Source organism: Phyllobates terribilis, unplaced genomic scaffold (assembly GCF_046119375.1).
Source record: "Phyllobates terribilis strain yellow unplaced genomic scaffold, ASM4611937v1 Scaffold_9__5_contigs__length_417890890, whole genome shotgun sequence".
Lineage (NCBI taxonomy): Eukaryota > Metazoa > Chordata > Amphibia > Anura > Dendrobatidae > Phyllobates > Phyllobates terribilis.
In genome coordinates, this window is record NW_027362769.1 from 372,649,023 (window position 1) to 372,666,227 (window position 17,205).

General features: G+C 40.0%; 1 protein-coding gene across 1 annotated transcript in view; it reads right to left on the minus strand.

Annotated features, from left to right (window-relative positions):
* Positions 1–17,205, minus strand: part of CACNG3 (calcium voltage-gated channel auxiliary subunit gamma 3) — a 140,752-nt gene that overhangs the window by 112,743 nt on the left and 10,804 nt on the right. The gene's annotated exons all lie outside the window — the stretch shown is intronic.

Here is a 17,205-nt window from a genome sequence, read left to right on the forward strand (position 1 = left end):
TCACTGTGTGTATTATCCCTGTACTGTGACATCACTGCGTGTATTAGCCCTGCACTGTGACATCACTGTGTGTATTATCTCTGTACTGTGACATCACTGTGTGTATTATCCCTGTTCTGTGACATCACTGTGTATATTATCCCTGTACTGTGACATCACTGTGTGTATTATCCCTGTACTGTGACATCACTGTGTGTATTATCCTTGTACTGTGACATCACTGTGTATGTTATCCTTCTACTGTGACATCACTGTGTGTGTTATCATGTATACTGTGACATCACTGTGTGTATTATCCCTGAACTGTGACATCACTGTGTGTATTATCTTTGTACTGTGACATCACTGTGTGTATTATCCCTGTACTGTGACATCACTGTGTGTATGAGCTCTGTACTGTGACATCACGGTTTGTATTATCCGTCTACTTGACATCACAGTGTTTATTATCCCTCTACTGTGACATCACTGTGTGTATTATCCCTGTACTGCGACATCACAGTGTGTATTATCCCTGTACTGTGACATCACTGTGTGTATTATCCCTGTACTGTGACATCACTGTTTGCATTATCTTTGTACGGTGACATCACTGTGTGTATTATCAGTGTACTGTGACACCACTGTGTGTATTATCCTTCTACTGTGACATCACTGTGTGTATTATTGTGTACTGTGACATCACTGTATTATCCCTGTACTGTGACATCACTGTGTGTATTATCTGTCTACTGTGACATCACTGTGTGTATTATCCCTGTACTGTGACATCACTGTGTGTATTATCCGTCTACTGTGACATCACTGTGTGTATTATCCCTGTTCTGTGACATCACTGTGTGTGTTATCCCTGCACTGTGACATCACTGTGTGTATTTTCCCTGTACTGTGACATCACTGTGTGTATTATCCGTCTACTGTGACATCACTGTGTGTATTATCCCTGTACTGTGACATCACTGTGTGTATTATCCGTCCACTGCGACATCGCTGTGTGTATTATCCCTGTTCTGTGACATCACTGTGTGCATTATCGTGTACTGTGACATCAATGTGTGTGTTATCCGTCTACTGTGACATCACTGTGTATTATCCTTGCACTGTGACATCACTGTGTGTATTATCCCTGTACTGTGACATCACTGTGTATATTATTCCTGTACTGTGACATCACTGTGTGTATTATCCCTGTACTGTGACATCACTGTGTGTATTATCCCTGTACTGTGACATCACTGTGTATATTATCCTTCTACTGTGACATCACTGTGTGTATTATCGTGTACTGTGACATCACTGTGTGTATTATCCCTGTACTGTGACATCACTGTGTGTATTATCTCTGTACTGTGACATCACTGTGAGTATTATCCCTGTACTGTGACATCACTGTGTGTATGATCTCTGTACTGTGACATCACTGTTTGTATTATCCGTGTACTTTGACATCACAGTGTTTATTATCCCTCTACTGTGATATCACTGTGTATATTATCCCTGTACTGCGACATCACTGTGTGTATTATCCCTGTACTCTGACATCACTGTGTGTATTCTCTCCGTGTACTGTGACATCACAGTGTGTATTATCCCTGTACTGTGACATCACTGTGTGTATTATCCCTTTACTGTGACATCACTGTGTGTATTATCCCTGTACTGTGACATCACTGTGTGTATTATCTCTGTACGGTGACATCACTGTGTGTGTTATCCGTGTACTGTGACATCACTGTGTGTATTATCCTTCTACTGTGACATCACTGTGTGTATTATCGTGTACTGTGACATCACTGTATTATCCCTGTACTGTGACATCACTGTGTGTATTATCTGTCTACTGTGACATCACTGTGTGTATTATCCCTGTACTGTGACATCACTGTGTGTATTATCTGTCTACTGTGACATCACTGTGTGTATTATCCCTGTACTGTGACATCACTGTGTGTATTATCCCTGCACTGTGACATCACTGTGTGTATTATCCCTGTACTGTGACATCACTGTGTGTATTATCCGTCTACTGTGACATCACTGTGTGTATTATCCCTGTACTGTGATATCACTGTGTGTATTATCCGTCTACTGCGACATCGCTGTGTGTGTTATCCCTGTTCTGTGACATCACTGTGTGCATTATCGTGTACTGTGACATCACAGTGTGTATTATCCGTCTACTGTGACATCACTGTGTGTATTATTCCTGTACTGTGACATCACTGTGTGTATTATCCCTGTAGTGTGACATCACTGTGTGCATTATCCCTGTACTGTGCCATCACTGTGTGTATTATCCCTGTACTGTGACATCACTGTGTGTATTATCCCTGTACTGTGACATCACTATGTGTATTATCCCTGTACTGTGACATCACTGTGTATATTATCTTTCTACTGTGACATCACTGTGTGTATTATCCCTGTACTGTGCCATCACTGTGTGTATTATCCCTGTACTGTGACATCACTGTGTATATTATCCCTGTACTGTGACATTACTGTGTGTATTATCCCTGTACTGTGACAACACTGTGTGTATTATCCCTGTACTGTGACATCACTCTGTGTATTATCTCTGTACTGTGACATCACTGTGAGTATTATCCCTGAACTGTGACATCACTGTGTGTATGATCTCTGTACTGTGACATCACTGTGTGTATTATCCGTGCACTTTGACATCACAGTGTTTATTATCCCTCTACTGTGACATCACTGTGTGTATTATCCCTGTACTGCGACATCACTGTGTGTATTATCCCTGTACTCTGACATCACTGTGTGTATTCTCTCCGTGTACTGTGACATCACAGTTTGTATTATCCCTGTACTGTGACATCACTGTGTGTATTATACCTGTACTGTGACATCACTGTGTGTATTATCTCTGTACGGTGACATCACTGTGTGTATTATCCTTCTACTGTGACATCACTGTGTGTATTATCGTGTACTGTGACATCACTGTATTATCCCTGTACTATGACATCGCTGTGTGTATTATCTGTCTACTGTGACATCACTGTGTGTATTATCCCTCTACTGTGACATCACTGTGTGTATTATCCGTCTACTCTGACATCACTGTGTGTATTATCCCTGTACTGTGACATCACTGTGTGTATTATCTCTGCACTGTGACATCACTGTGTGTGTTATCCCTGTACTGTGACATCACTGTGTGTGTTATCCCTCTACTGTGACATCACTGTGTGTATTATCCCTGTACTGTGACATCACTGTGTGTACTATCCATCTACTGCGACATCGCTGTGTGTATTATCCCTGTTCTGTGACATCACTGTTTGCATTATCGTGTACTGTGACATCACTGTGTGTATTATCTGTCTGCTGTGACATCACTGTTTGTATTATCCCTGTACTGTGACAACACTGTGTGTATTATCCCTGTCCTGTGACATCACTGTGTAGTATCTCTGTGCTGTGACATCCCTGTGTGTATTATCTCCGTACTGTGATATCACTGTGTGTATTATCTCTGTACTGTGACATCACTGCGTGTATTATCCCTGTACTGTGACATGACTGTGTGTATTATCTCTGTACTGTGACATTTCTGTGTGTATTATCCCTGCACTGTGACATCCCTGTGTGTATTATCTCTGTACTGTGACATCACTGTGTGTATTATCTCTGTACTGTGACATCACTTTGTGTATAATCCCTGAACTGTGACATCACTGTGTGTATTATCCCTGTACTGTGACATTACTGTGTGTATTATCCCTGTATTGTGACATCACTGTGTGTATTAGCCGTGTACTGTGACATCACTGTGTGTACTATCTCTGTACTGTGACATCACTGTGTGTATTATCCCTGTACTGTGACATCACTGTGTATATTATCCTTCTACTGTGACATTACTGTGTGTATTATCATGTACTGTGATATCACTTTGTGTATTATCCGTGTATTGTGACATCACTGTGTATATTATCCCTGTACTGTGACATCACTGTGTGTATAATCCCTGTACTCTGACATCACTGTGTGTATTATCCCTGTACTGTGACATCACTGTGCAATATCCCTGTACTGTGACATCATTTTGTGTATTATCCCTGTACTGTGACATCACTGTGTATATTATCCTTCTACTGTGACATCACTGTGTGTATTATCCCTGTACTGTGCCATCACTGTGTGTATTATCCCTGTACTGTGACATCACTATGTGTATTATCTCTGTACTGTGACATCACTGTGTGAATTATCCCTGTGCTGTGACATCACTGTGTGTATTATCCCTGTACTGTGATATCACTGTGTGTATTATCCCTGTATTGTGACATCACTGTGTGTATTAGCCCTGCACTATGACATCACTGTGTGTATTATCTCTGTACTGTGACATCACCGTGTGTATTAACTCTGTACTGTGACATCACTGTGTATATTATCCCTGTACTGTGACATCACTGTGTGTATTATCCCTGTACTGTGACATCACTGTGTTTATTATCCTTGTACTGTGACATCTCTGTGTGTATTATCCTTCTACTGTGACATCACTGTGTGTATTATCGTGTACTGTGACATCACTGTGTGTATTATCCCTGTACTGTGACATCACTGTGTGTATTATCTCTGTACTGTGACATCACTGTGTGTATTATCCCTTTACTGTGACATCACTGTGTGTATGATCTCTGTACTGTGACATCACTGTGTGTATTATCCGTGTACTTGACATCACAGTGTTTATTATCCCTCTACTGTGACATCACTGTGTGTATTCTCCCTCTACTGTGACATCACTGTGTGTATTATCTCTGTACTCTGACATCACTGTGTATATTATCCTTCTACTGTGACATCACTGTGTGTATTATCCCTGTACTGTGACATCACTGTGTGTTTTATCCTTCAATTGTGACATCACTGTGTGTATTATCCCTGTACTGTGACATCACTGTGTGTATTAGCCCTGTACTGTGACATCACTGTGTGTATTATCTCTGTACTGTGACATCACTGTGTGTATTATCCCTGTACTTTGACATCACTGTGTGTATTATCCCTGTACTGTGACATCACTGTGTGTATTAGCCCTGCACTGTGACATCACTGTGTGTATTATCTCTGTACTGTGACATCACTGTGTGTATTATCCCTGTACTGTGACATCACTGTGTATATTATCCCTGTACTGTGACGTCACTGTGTGTATTATCCCTGTACTGTGACATCACTGTGTGTATTATCCTTGTACTGTGACATCACTGTGTATGTTATCCTTCTACTGTGACATCACTGTGTGCGTTATCATGTATACTGTGACATCACTGTGTGTATTATCCCTGTACTGTGACATCACTGTGTGTATTATCTCTGTACTGTGACATCACTGTGTGTATTATCCCTGTACTGTGACATCACTGTGTGTATGAGCTCTGTACTGTGACATCACTGTGTGTATTATCCATCTACTTGACATCACAGTGTTTTTATCCCTCTACTGTGACATCACTGTGTGTATTATCCCTGTACTGCGACATCTCAGTGTGTGTTATCCCTGTACTGTGACATCACTGTGTGAATTATCCCTGTACTGTGACATCACTGTTTGTATTATCTCTGTACGGTGACATCACTGTGTGTGTTATCCGTGTACTGTGACATCACTGTGTGTATTATCCTTCTACTGTGACATCACTGTGTGTATTATTGTGTACTGTGACATCACTGTATTATCCCTGTACTGTGACATCACTGTGTGTATTATCTGTCTACTGTGACATCACTGTGTGTATTATCCCTGTACTGTGACATCACTGTGTGTATTATCCGTCTACTGTGACATCGCTGTGTGTATTATCCCTGTTCTGTGACATCACTGTGTGTGTTTTCCCTGCACTGTGTCATCACTGCGTGTATTTTCCCTGTACTGTGACATCACTGTGTGTATTATCCGTCTACTGTGACATCACTGTGTGTATTATCCCTGTACTGTGACATCACTGTGTGTATTATCCGTCTACTGCGACATCGCTGTGTGTATTATCCCTGTTCTGTGACATCACTGTGTGCATTATCGTGTACTGTGACATCACTGTGTGTATTATCCGTCTACTGTGACATCACTGTGTGTATTATCCCTGCACTGTGACATCACTGTGTGTATTATCTCTGTACTGTGACATCACTGTGTGTATTATCCCTGTACTGTGATATCACTGTGTATATTATTCCTGTACTGTGACATCACTGTGTGTATTATCCCTGTACTGTGACATCACTGTGTGTATTATCCCTGTACTGTGACATCACTGTGTATATTATCCTTCTATTGTGACATCACTGTGTGTATTATCGTGTACTGTGACATCACTGTGTGTATTATCCCTGTACTGTGACATCACTGTGTGTATTATCTCTGTACTGTGACATCACTGTGAGTATTATCCCTGTACTGTGACATCACTGTGTGTATGATCTCTGTACTGTGACATCACTGTTTGTATTATCCGCGTACTTTGACATCACAGTGTTTATTATCCCTCTACTGTGATATCACTGTGTGTATTATCCCTGTACTGCGACATCACTGTGTGTATTATCCCTGTACTCTGACATCACTGTGTGTATTCTCTCCGTGTACTGTGACATCACAGTGTGTATTATCCATGTACTGTGATATCACTGTGTGTATTATCCCTTTACTGTGACATCACTGTGTGTATTATCCCTGTACTGTGACATCACTGTGTGTATTATCTCTGTACGGTGACATCACTGTGTGTATTATCCGTGTACTGTGACATCACTGTGTGTATTATCCTTCTACTGTGACATCACTGTGTGTATTATCGTGTACTGTGACATCACTGTATTATCCCTGTACTGTGACATCACTGTGTGTATTATCTGTCTACTGTGACATCACTGTGTGTATTATCCCTGTACTGTGACATCACTGTGTGTATTATCCGTCTACTGTGACATCACTGTGTGTATTATCCCTGTACTGTGACATCACTGTGTGTATTATCCCTGCCCTGTGACATCACTGTGTGCATTATCCCTGTACTGTGACATCACTGTGTGTATTATCCGTCTACTGTGACATCACTGTGTGTATTATCCATGTACTGTGACATCACTGTGTGTATTATCCGTCTACTGCCACATCGCTGTGTGTGTTATCCCTGTTCTGTGACACCACTGTGTGCATTATCGTGTACTGTGACATCACTGTGTGTATTATCCGTCTACTGTGACATCACTGTGTGTATTATCCCTGTACTGTGACATCACTGTGTGTATTATCCCTGCACTGTGACATCACTGTGTGTATTATCCCTGTACTGTGACATCACTGTGTGTATTATCCCTGTACTGTGACATCACTGTGTGTATTATCCCTGTCCTGTGACATCACTGTGTATTATCTCTGTGCTGTTACAACCCTGTGTGTATTATCTCTGTACTGTGACATCTCTGTGTGTATTATCCCTGCACTGTGACATCACCGTGTGTATGATCCCTGTACTGTGACATCACTATGTGTATTATCTCTGTACTGTGACATCACTGTGTGTATTATCCCTGTACTGTGACATCACTGGGTGTAATATCCCTGTACTGTGACATCACTGTGTGAATTATCTCTGTACTGTGACATCACTGTGTGTTATTATCCCTGTACTGTGACATCACTGTGTGTATTGTCCCTGTACTGTGACATCACTGTGTGTAATATCCCTTACTGTGACATCACTGTGTGTTTTATCCCTGTACTGTGACATCACTGTGTGTATTATCCCTGTATTGTGACATCACTGCGTATATTATCTCTGTACTGTGACATCACTGCGTGTATTATTTCTGTACTGTGACATCACTGTGTGTATTATCCTTGTACTATGACATCACTGTGTGTATTATCTCTGTACTGTGACATCACTGTGTGTATTATCTCTGTATTGTGACATCACTGTGTGTATTGTCCCTGTACTGTGACATCAATGTGTCTATTATCTCTGTACTGTGACATCACTGTGTGTATTATTCCTGTATTGTGGCATCACTGTGTGTATTATCCCTGTACTGTGACATCACTGTGTGTATTATCCCTGTACTGTGACATCTCTGTGTGTATTATCCCTGCACTGTGACATCACCGTGTGTATGATCCCTGTACTGTGACATCACTATGTGTATTATCTCTGTACTGTGACATCTCTGCGTGTATTATCCCTGTACTGTGACATCACTGGGTGTAATATCCCTGTACTGTGACATCACTGTGTGAATTATCTCTGTACTGTGACATCACTGTGTGTTATTATCCCTGTACTGTGACATCACTGTGTGTATTGTCCCTGTACTGTGACATCACTGTGTGTAATATCCCTTACTGTGACATCACTGTGTGTTTTATCCCTGTACTGTGACATCACTGTGTGTATTATCCCTGTATTGTGACATCACTGCGTATATTATCTCAGTACTGTGATATCACTGCGTGTATTATTTCTGTACTGTGACATCACTGTGTGTATTATCCTTGTACTATGACATCACTGTGTGTATTATCTCTGTACTGTGACATCACTGTGTGTATTATCTCTGTATTGTGACATCACTGTGTGTATTATCCCTGTACTGTGACATCAATGTGTCTATTATCTCTGTACTGTGACATCACTGTGTGTATTATTCCTGTACTGTGGCATCACTGTGTGTATTATCCCTGTACTGTGACATCACTGTGTGTATTATTCCTGTACTGTGACATCACTGTGTGTATTATCCCTGTAGTGTGACATCACTGTGTGCATTATCCCTTTACTGTGCCATCACTGTGTGTATTATCCCTGTACTGTGACATCTCTGTGTATATTATCCTTGTACTGTGACATCACTGTGTGTATTATCCCTGTACTGTGACATCACTATGTGTATTATCCCTGTACTGTGACATCACTGTGTATATTATCCTTCTACTGTGACATCACTGTGTGTATTATCGTGTACTATGACAACACTGTGTGTATTATCCCTGTACTGTGCCATCCCTCTGTGTATTATCTCTGTACTGTGACATCACTGTGAGTATTATCCCTGTACTGTGACATCACTGTGTGTATGATCTCTGTACTGTGACATCACTGTGTGTATTATCCGTGTACTTTGACATCACAGTGTTTATTATCCCTGTACTGTGACATCACTGTGTGTATTATCCCTGAACTGTGACATCACTGTGTGTATTATCCCTGTACTCTGACATCACTGTGTGTATTCTCTCCGAGTACTGTGACATCACAGTGTGTATTATCCCGGTACTGTGACATCACTGTGTGTATTATCCCTGTACGGTGACATCACTGTGTGTATTATCTGTGTACTGTGACATCACTGTGTGTATTATCCTTCTACTGTGACATTACTGTATGTATTATCGTGTACTGTGACATCACTGTATTATCCCTGTATTATGACATCACTGTGTGTATTATCTGTCTACTGTGACATCACTGTGTGTATTATCCCTGTACTGTGACATCACTGTGTGTATTATCCGTCTACTCTGACATCACTGTGTGTATTATCCCTGTACTGTGACATCACTGTGTGTATTATCTCTGCACTGTGACATCACTGTGTGTATTATCCCTGTACTGTGACATCACTGTGTGTGTTATCCGTCTACTGTGACATCACTGTGTGTATTATCCCTGTACTGTGCCATCACTGCGTGTATTATTTCTGTACTGTGACATCACTGTCTGTATTATTCTTGTACTATGACATCACTGTGTGTATTATCTCTGTACTGTGACATCACTGTGTGTATTATCTCTGTATCGTGACATCACTGTGTGTATTATTCCTGTACTGTGACATCAATGTGTCTATTATCTCTGTACTGTGACATCACTGTGTGTATTATTCCTGTACTATGGCATCACTGTGTTTATTATCCCTGTACTGTGACATCACTGTGTATATTATCCCTGTACTGTGACATCACTGTGTGTATTATCCCTGTACTGTGACATCACTGTGTGTATTATCCCTGTACTGTGACATCACCGTGTGTATTATCTCTGTACTGTGACATCACTGTGTGTATTATCCCTGTACTGTGACATCACCGTGTGTATTATCCCTGTACTGTGACATCACTGTTTGTATTATCCAGAGGCGGCTCTTATGCATTTTCCCCATATTATCTCGTCCGCAGCTTTTCTTTGCCCGGTAATAACTATACTCGCCTCAGGCTGTAGTAGATTTGACGTGTGTTTCCAGGAATTTTGATTTACCAAATTTTATATTCATCCCCCTCCACGCATTGTGGATGTTCAGGGTTCATCCCATTCTCTTTTAATTTCCCTTTTAAGTCTGGAGAACATGACATGTCTTTGATTAAAAATGCAGAAGACAATTCTAGTGTTGAGTATAAAAAAGAAAATCACATTTTGTCCTGCGGAGACGCAGAAAAACCAGCAGAGCTCAGACAGTTATGTTGTGCTATAACCTTCAGGGGGTAGTAGGAGGCTCCTACAGGTGGACCTGCTGCCTATGCATCTCAATGAGTTGCCTTCAGTCATTGACCTGTATAAATCCATACTTAGTGAGCTCCCCCTAGTGGTGGCTGTATAAATCTGTATGCAGTGACCTCACCCTAGTGATGGCTATATATATATATATATATATATATATATATATATATATATATATATATATATATAATATGCAGTGAGCTAGTGGTGGCTATCTATCTATATATCTATCTGTATGTATGTAGTGAGCTCTCCTAGTGGTAGCTGTATAAATCTGTATGTAGTGAGCTGCCCCTAGTGGTGGCTGACAGCAGACTGAACTACATGATTATTAAAGGGAATCTGTCACCCCCTGGGACTTTTCAGACCGCTAATATGGGCCATACAGGTAAGTATAGATTCACATTTCTATCACCTGTATGGCCCATATTAGCGGTCTGAAAAGTCCCAGGGGGTGACAGATTCCCTTTAAGTCAGAAAAACAAAGCTTTCCTATGCCTTCCTGGGAATACCAGTGGATAAATAACTTTTTTTCCAGATTTCTAGGAAAGTTGGCCCAGGGATTTATTTTGATTGCCATATACTTGGAATCAGGAAGGAATTTTCCACTAATATTCAGCAAATAGCATCTGCCTGATGTGGCTTTTGCCTTTTTCAGCATCAACATGTAGTCTGGAGATGTTCATTTCTATAGAAGAGTGTAGTGGGCATCCTTTCCTTAGTGGTCACTGTACAGGGAGGGGGAGGGTGTGAGCTGTGACATCACCTATTGTGAATCCTCTGATATTTATATAGAAGTGTCACCTATCATTGTAATCCTGCCTGTTATGATAATGAGACTGCTGAGGAGAAATCTGTACATAACAGGAAGTGTCAGCCTACTATCAGGCTCAGTGTGAAAACTGCAAGATTTCAGGATTTTTATTTAATATATGGAGATATGTAAGAAAGAAAAATTGTTTAAAAAATGCCTTAAACTTGATTTACACATTATTTTCTGATAACACTTTCCTTTTAAAGGAACAATTTGAGCAAGATTGATCCACGGTGTTATTCCTAGTGCAGGGTCTGCTCAGCGGGTAGAGGACTCCCTGATCTAAAATTACAATACAAGTTCCAGTTTTCATTAGTTTCCCTAAAAAGTGCGCTTCATGAACCCATCATATTCTTATTAATAAAACTATTAGTAACCAACGTCTACAGCGAGGTGTAAAGCGCTCATCTGTCTACAAAGCAAAATGAGCAGTGAATTATACATATAATGTGTGACTGATGTTACAGCTCCCCCAGGACAGTCCTAGAGGATCATCTATCTATTATCTATCTATCATCTCTCTATTATCTATCTATTACCTATCTATCATCTATCTATTATCTATCTATCTATTATCTATCTATCTATTATCTATCTATCATCTATCTATCATCTATCTATTATCTATCATCTATCTATTATCTATCTATCATCTATCTATCATCTATCTATTATCTATCTATTATCTATCTATTATCTATCATCTATCTATCATCTATCTATCATCTCTCTATCATCTATCTATTATCTATCTATTATCTATCTATCATCTATCTATTATCTATCTATTAACTATCTATCATCTATCTATTATCTATCTATTATCTATCTATCTATTATCTATCATCTATCTATTATCTATCTATTAACTATCTATTATCTATCATCTATCTATTATCTATCTATCATCTATCTATATATCTATCTATCATCTATCTATCTATCTATCTATTATCTATCTATCATCTATCTATTATCTATCTATCATCTCTCTATTATCTATCTATCATCTATCTATTATCTATCTATTATCTATCTATCATCTATCTATTATCTATCTATTATCTATCTATCTATTATCTATCATCCATCTATTATCTATCTATTAACTATCTATTATCTATCATCTATCTATTATCTATCTATCATCTATCTATATATCTATCTATCATCTATCTATTATCTATCTATCATCTATCTATTATCTATTATCTATCTATTATCTATCTATCATCTATCTATCTATTATCTATCTATCTATTATCTATCTATCTATTATCTATCTATCATCTATCTATCTATTATTTATCTATCTATTATCTATCTATCCCATATCTATCATCTATCTATTATCCATCTATCTATCATCTATCTATCATCTATCTATCTGTCTATCTATTATCTATCATCTATCTATTATCAAGCTATCATCTATCTATTATCTATCATCTATCTATTATTTATCTATCTATTATCTGTTATCTATCTAATAGGGCAAAGTCAAGGGGGGTAGTAGTTGAGCTGTGACTGTTGGATCCTGTTTTATTTACTGTATATAGAGGTGTTATCAGTCATTGTACAGGAGGGGGAAAAGGTGAGCTGTGACATCACCTTTTGTGAATGGTGGATCCTGTGTTATCTACTGTATATAGAGGTGTTATCAGTCATTGTACAGGAGGAGGAGGAGGTGAGCTGCGACATCACCTATTGTGAATGGTGGACCCTTTGTTATCTACTGTATATAGAGGTGTTATCAATCATAGTACAGGAGGAGGAGGAGGAGGTGAGCTGTGACATCACCTATTGTGATTTGTAGATCCTGTGCTATCTACTGTATATAGAGGTGTTATCAGTCATTGTACAGGAGGAGGAGGTGAGCTGTGACATCACCTATTGTGAATGGTGGATCCTGTGTTATCTACTGTATATAGAGGTGTTATCAGTCATTGTACAGGAGGAGGAGGAGGTGAGCTGCGACATCACCTATTGTGAATGGTGGACCCTTTGTTATCTACTGTATATAGAGGTGTTATCAATCATTGTACAGGAGGAGGAGGAGGTGAGCTGTGACATCACCTATTGTGATTTGTAGATCCTGTGCTATCTACTGTATATAGAGGTGTTATCAGTCATTGTACAGGAGGAGGAGGTGAGCTGTGACATCACCTATTGTGAATGGTGAATCCTGTGTTATCTACTGTATATAGAGGTGTTATCAGTCATTGTACAGGAGGAGGAGGTGAGCTGTGACATCACCTATTGTGAATGGTGGATCCTGTGTTATCTACTGTATATAGAGGTGTTATCAGTCATTGTACAGGAGGAGGTGAGCTGTGACATCACCTATTGTGAATGGTGGATCCTGTGTATATACAGTTGTGCTCAAAAGTTTACATACCCCGGCACAATTTTTCTTTTCTTGGCCTTGTTTCAGAGAATATGAATGATAACAAGAAACCTTTTTCTCCACTCATGGTTATTGGTTGGGTGAAGCAATTTTGGCGTATTGTAGGTGAGATACTTTGTGGCATTTGCACAGTAATGGCTTTCTTCTGGTGACTCGACCATGCAGCCCATTTTTCTTCAAGTGACTCCTTATTGTGCATCTTGAAACAGCCACACTGCTAGTTTTCAGAGAGTCCTGAATTTTAGCTGATATTATTTGTGGGTTTTTCTTTGCATCCCGAACAATTTTCCTGACAATTGTGGCTGAAATTCTTGTTGGTCTACCTGACCGTGGTTTGGTTTTTACAGAGCCCCTGATTTTCCATTTGTTAATCACAGTTTGAACGCTGCTGACTGGCATTATCAATTCCTTGGATATTTTTTTGTATCCCTTTCCTGTGTTATACAGTTCAACTACCTTTTCCGGTAGATCTGTTGACAATTCTTTTATTTTCCCCATGACTCACAATCCAGAAACGTCAGTGGCTGGATGAAAGATGCAAGAGTCTGGATCCCAGAAACTCACTCAGCTTTTATGCACACACACTGATTACAAGCAAACAGGTCCCAGGTGATGATGTTACCTTTAGTAGCCATTCAAACCCATTTGTGTCAAATTCTGTGCATGTTATCAGGCCAAAATCACCAGGGTATGTGAACTTTTGAGGGTCATATGGATGTTTTTGGTTGTCATTAAGATTTAAAAAGAGAAAACAAAGTAGTTTGACAATAAATGGCTTCACCCAACCAGTAACCATGAGTGGAATAAAAGGTTTTTGTTATCATTCAAATTCTCTGAAACAAGGCCAAGAAAGGAGAAATTCTGCCGGGGTACGTAAACTTTTGAGCACAACTGTAGATATCTAGCATTGTTCTCATGTCTGTGATAATAATGAGACAGCTGATAAATCAGCACTAAAGAATGGAAAATGTGAGTCCAGTATTAGGCCTGGTGGCCAGTGTGAAAATTGCCAAATTTCTGATTTTCTTTTTTTGATAGTGATATGAAAAATTAAGAAAAACACTGTCATTTAAAAAAAAATAATTTAATTAAAAACCCCTTGCTATAAGCATTAGGTGCTTTTCCCTCTAGGTGCACTGTATCTCAAGCCTTGTGCGTGGATCATGGATGGCGGATGTGATCCGGCTCTCCTGACGCTCTCTGCTCTGCGCTGACGGCTTCTCCTGACTCTGCATGTAGATTAACAGAGGTAATTTACATAAGAAGTGAGAACAGAAGCCGTTCACTGTCTGCACCGCACCTTTTACCTCCAGAGCTGTCAGCACACCTCCACCATGACACATGGGGGGTGGGGCGCAGGTGCCCCAGAAGCCGTCTGTATGATAATATATACCGCAGCGCAGCAACAAATACACCTCAAACAAGATTTGTATTAATCTCCGCGACTCTGCAGATGAAATGAGACTTGGCTGGGATTAGTGCAGTGTAATAACCCAGCTGTCAAGACCAGCCGAAAATGACAGGAACGGAGCCATGAAATACCCAATATTCCAGGAGTCTCCCACCCCAAATATAGGGGCTTCATTATATACCAGGGATCGTCACCGTTCATAAAAAAAAAAGATATAAAAAAAATAATGTAATTTGATCACATACCTCCAGAATAAGTGTTTGCTGGGGGTCCGACCACAGGAAAAACCCCACCAATCACGAGAATGGGGGGTCCAAGGTCCCCTGTATGATCATATGCGACCATTCTGCCACCATACTCGCATGAAACATTTCCCACGGTTGTTTCCCTCACAGAGGATTGTCTCAACTGCTAACACTGTAGCAAAATGTCAGCTGTAATAAGTATTAGGTCAATTTATTCATTAAAGAGGTTAGTACATCCTCTGTTTAAAGGGAATGACCTATTGTTTTGGTCATTCGATTTGTGATTTGTGTTAAATTTATATTTTTTAATTCGGCAATGCATTATTTTCCATATCATGAGCCAATCTAACAATAAAAAATAGAAATCTTGTAGTTTTCTTTAAGGAAACTTACGTGTACATTAGCCGCGATGAGCAAACTCTGACTCTATCTTTCGTATTGAAGCATCTAATGAGCATGTGCAAAGGTGAAGGGAGGAAGAGGAGGTGAGCTGTGATATCAGCTATTGTGAATGGTGGATCCTGTGTTATCTACTGTATATACAGGTGTTATCGGTCATTGTACAGGAGGAGGAGGTGAGCTGTGACATCACCTATTGTGAATGGTGGATCCTGTGTTATCTACTGTATATAGAGGTGTTATCACCATTCATTGTACAGGTGGAGGAGGTGAGCTGTGACATCACCTATTGTGAATGGTGGATCCTGTGTTATCTACTGTATATAGAGGTGTTATCACCAGTGATTGTACAGGTGGAGGAGAAATTAAGCTGTGACATCACCTATTGTGAATGGTGGATCCTGTGTTATCTCCTATATATAGAGGTGTTATCAGTCATTGTACAGGAGGGGGAGGAGGTGAGCTGTGACATCTCCTACTGTGAATGGTAGATCCTGTGTTATCTACTGTATATAGAGGTGTTATCAGTTATTGTACAGGAGGGGGAGGAGGTGAGCTGTGACATCTCCTACTGTGAATGGTGGATCCTGCGTTATCTACTGTATATAGAGGTGTTATCAGTCATTGTACAGGAGTAGGAGGTGAGCTGTGACATCTACTGTGAATGGTGGATCCTGTGTTATCTACTGTATATAGAGATGTTATCAGTCATTGTACAGGAGGAGGAGAAGGTGAGCTGTGAGATCTCCTACTGTGAATGGTGGATCCTGTGTTATCTACTGTATATAGCGGTGTTATCAGTTACTGTACAGGAGGAGGAGGTGAGCTGTGATACCACCTATTGTGAATGGTGGATCCTGTGTTAACGCCAAATATTGTAATACACCAGCAAAAAACACATAGCACTATACAGCGCCCATATTAATAATATTACTCATTTACGTCACTATATTTGCTATATGTAACAATTCTGATTGTATGTCTGACATCCGCGATGTCCGCTCCTCTACGCTGAGTCAGTGAGCGCTCTGCTTCCTGCATTTATAATGGGGAGACAAAATAATAACTTATTACCGTCCTGTAATACATCATTGTAGCAGATGAGCTCAGCCGGCGGAATATGCAAATGTGACGACTCGCGTTTACATTGTCTCCATACATCTGATTAATCAGCTAATAATTTACATCCTCCGGGGTCATAAATCGCGAAAAACCGCTGCTCTCTAGTTATCCGTACCCATGGAAAAGTCTATTTTTTATTACGTCTGCTTGGTTGGCAACAGAGGCGCGAGCGGTCCCCATTAAGGACCCTCATCTCCCTCTGAAGCATATGGCAAGTCTGCGAATTACATGGACTTTTTATTAATACTATTTTGTGGTACATATGACAT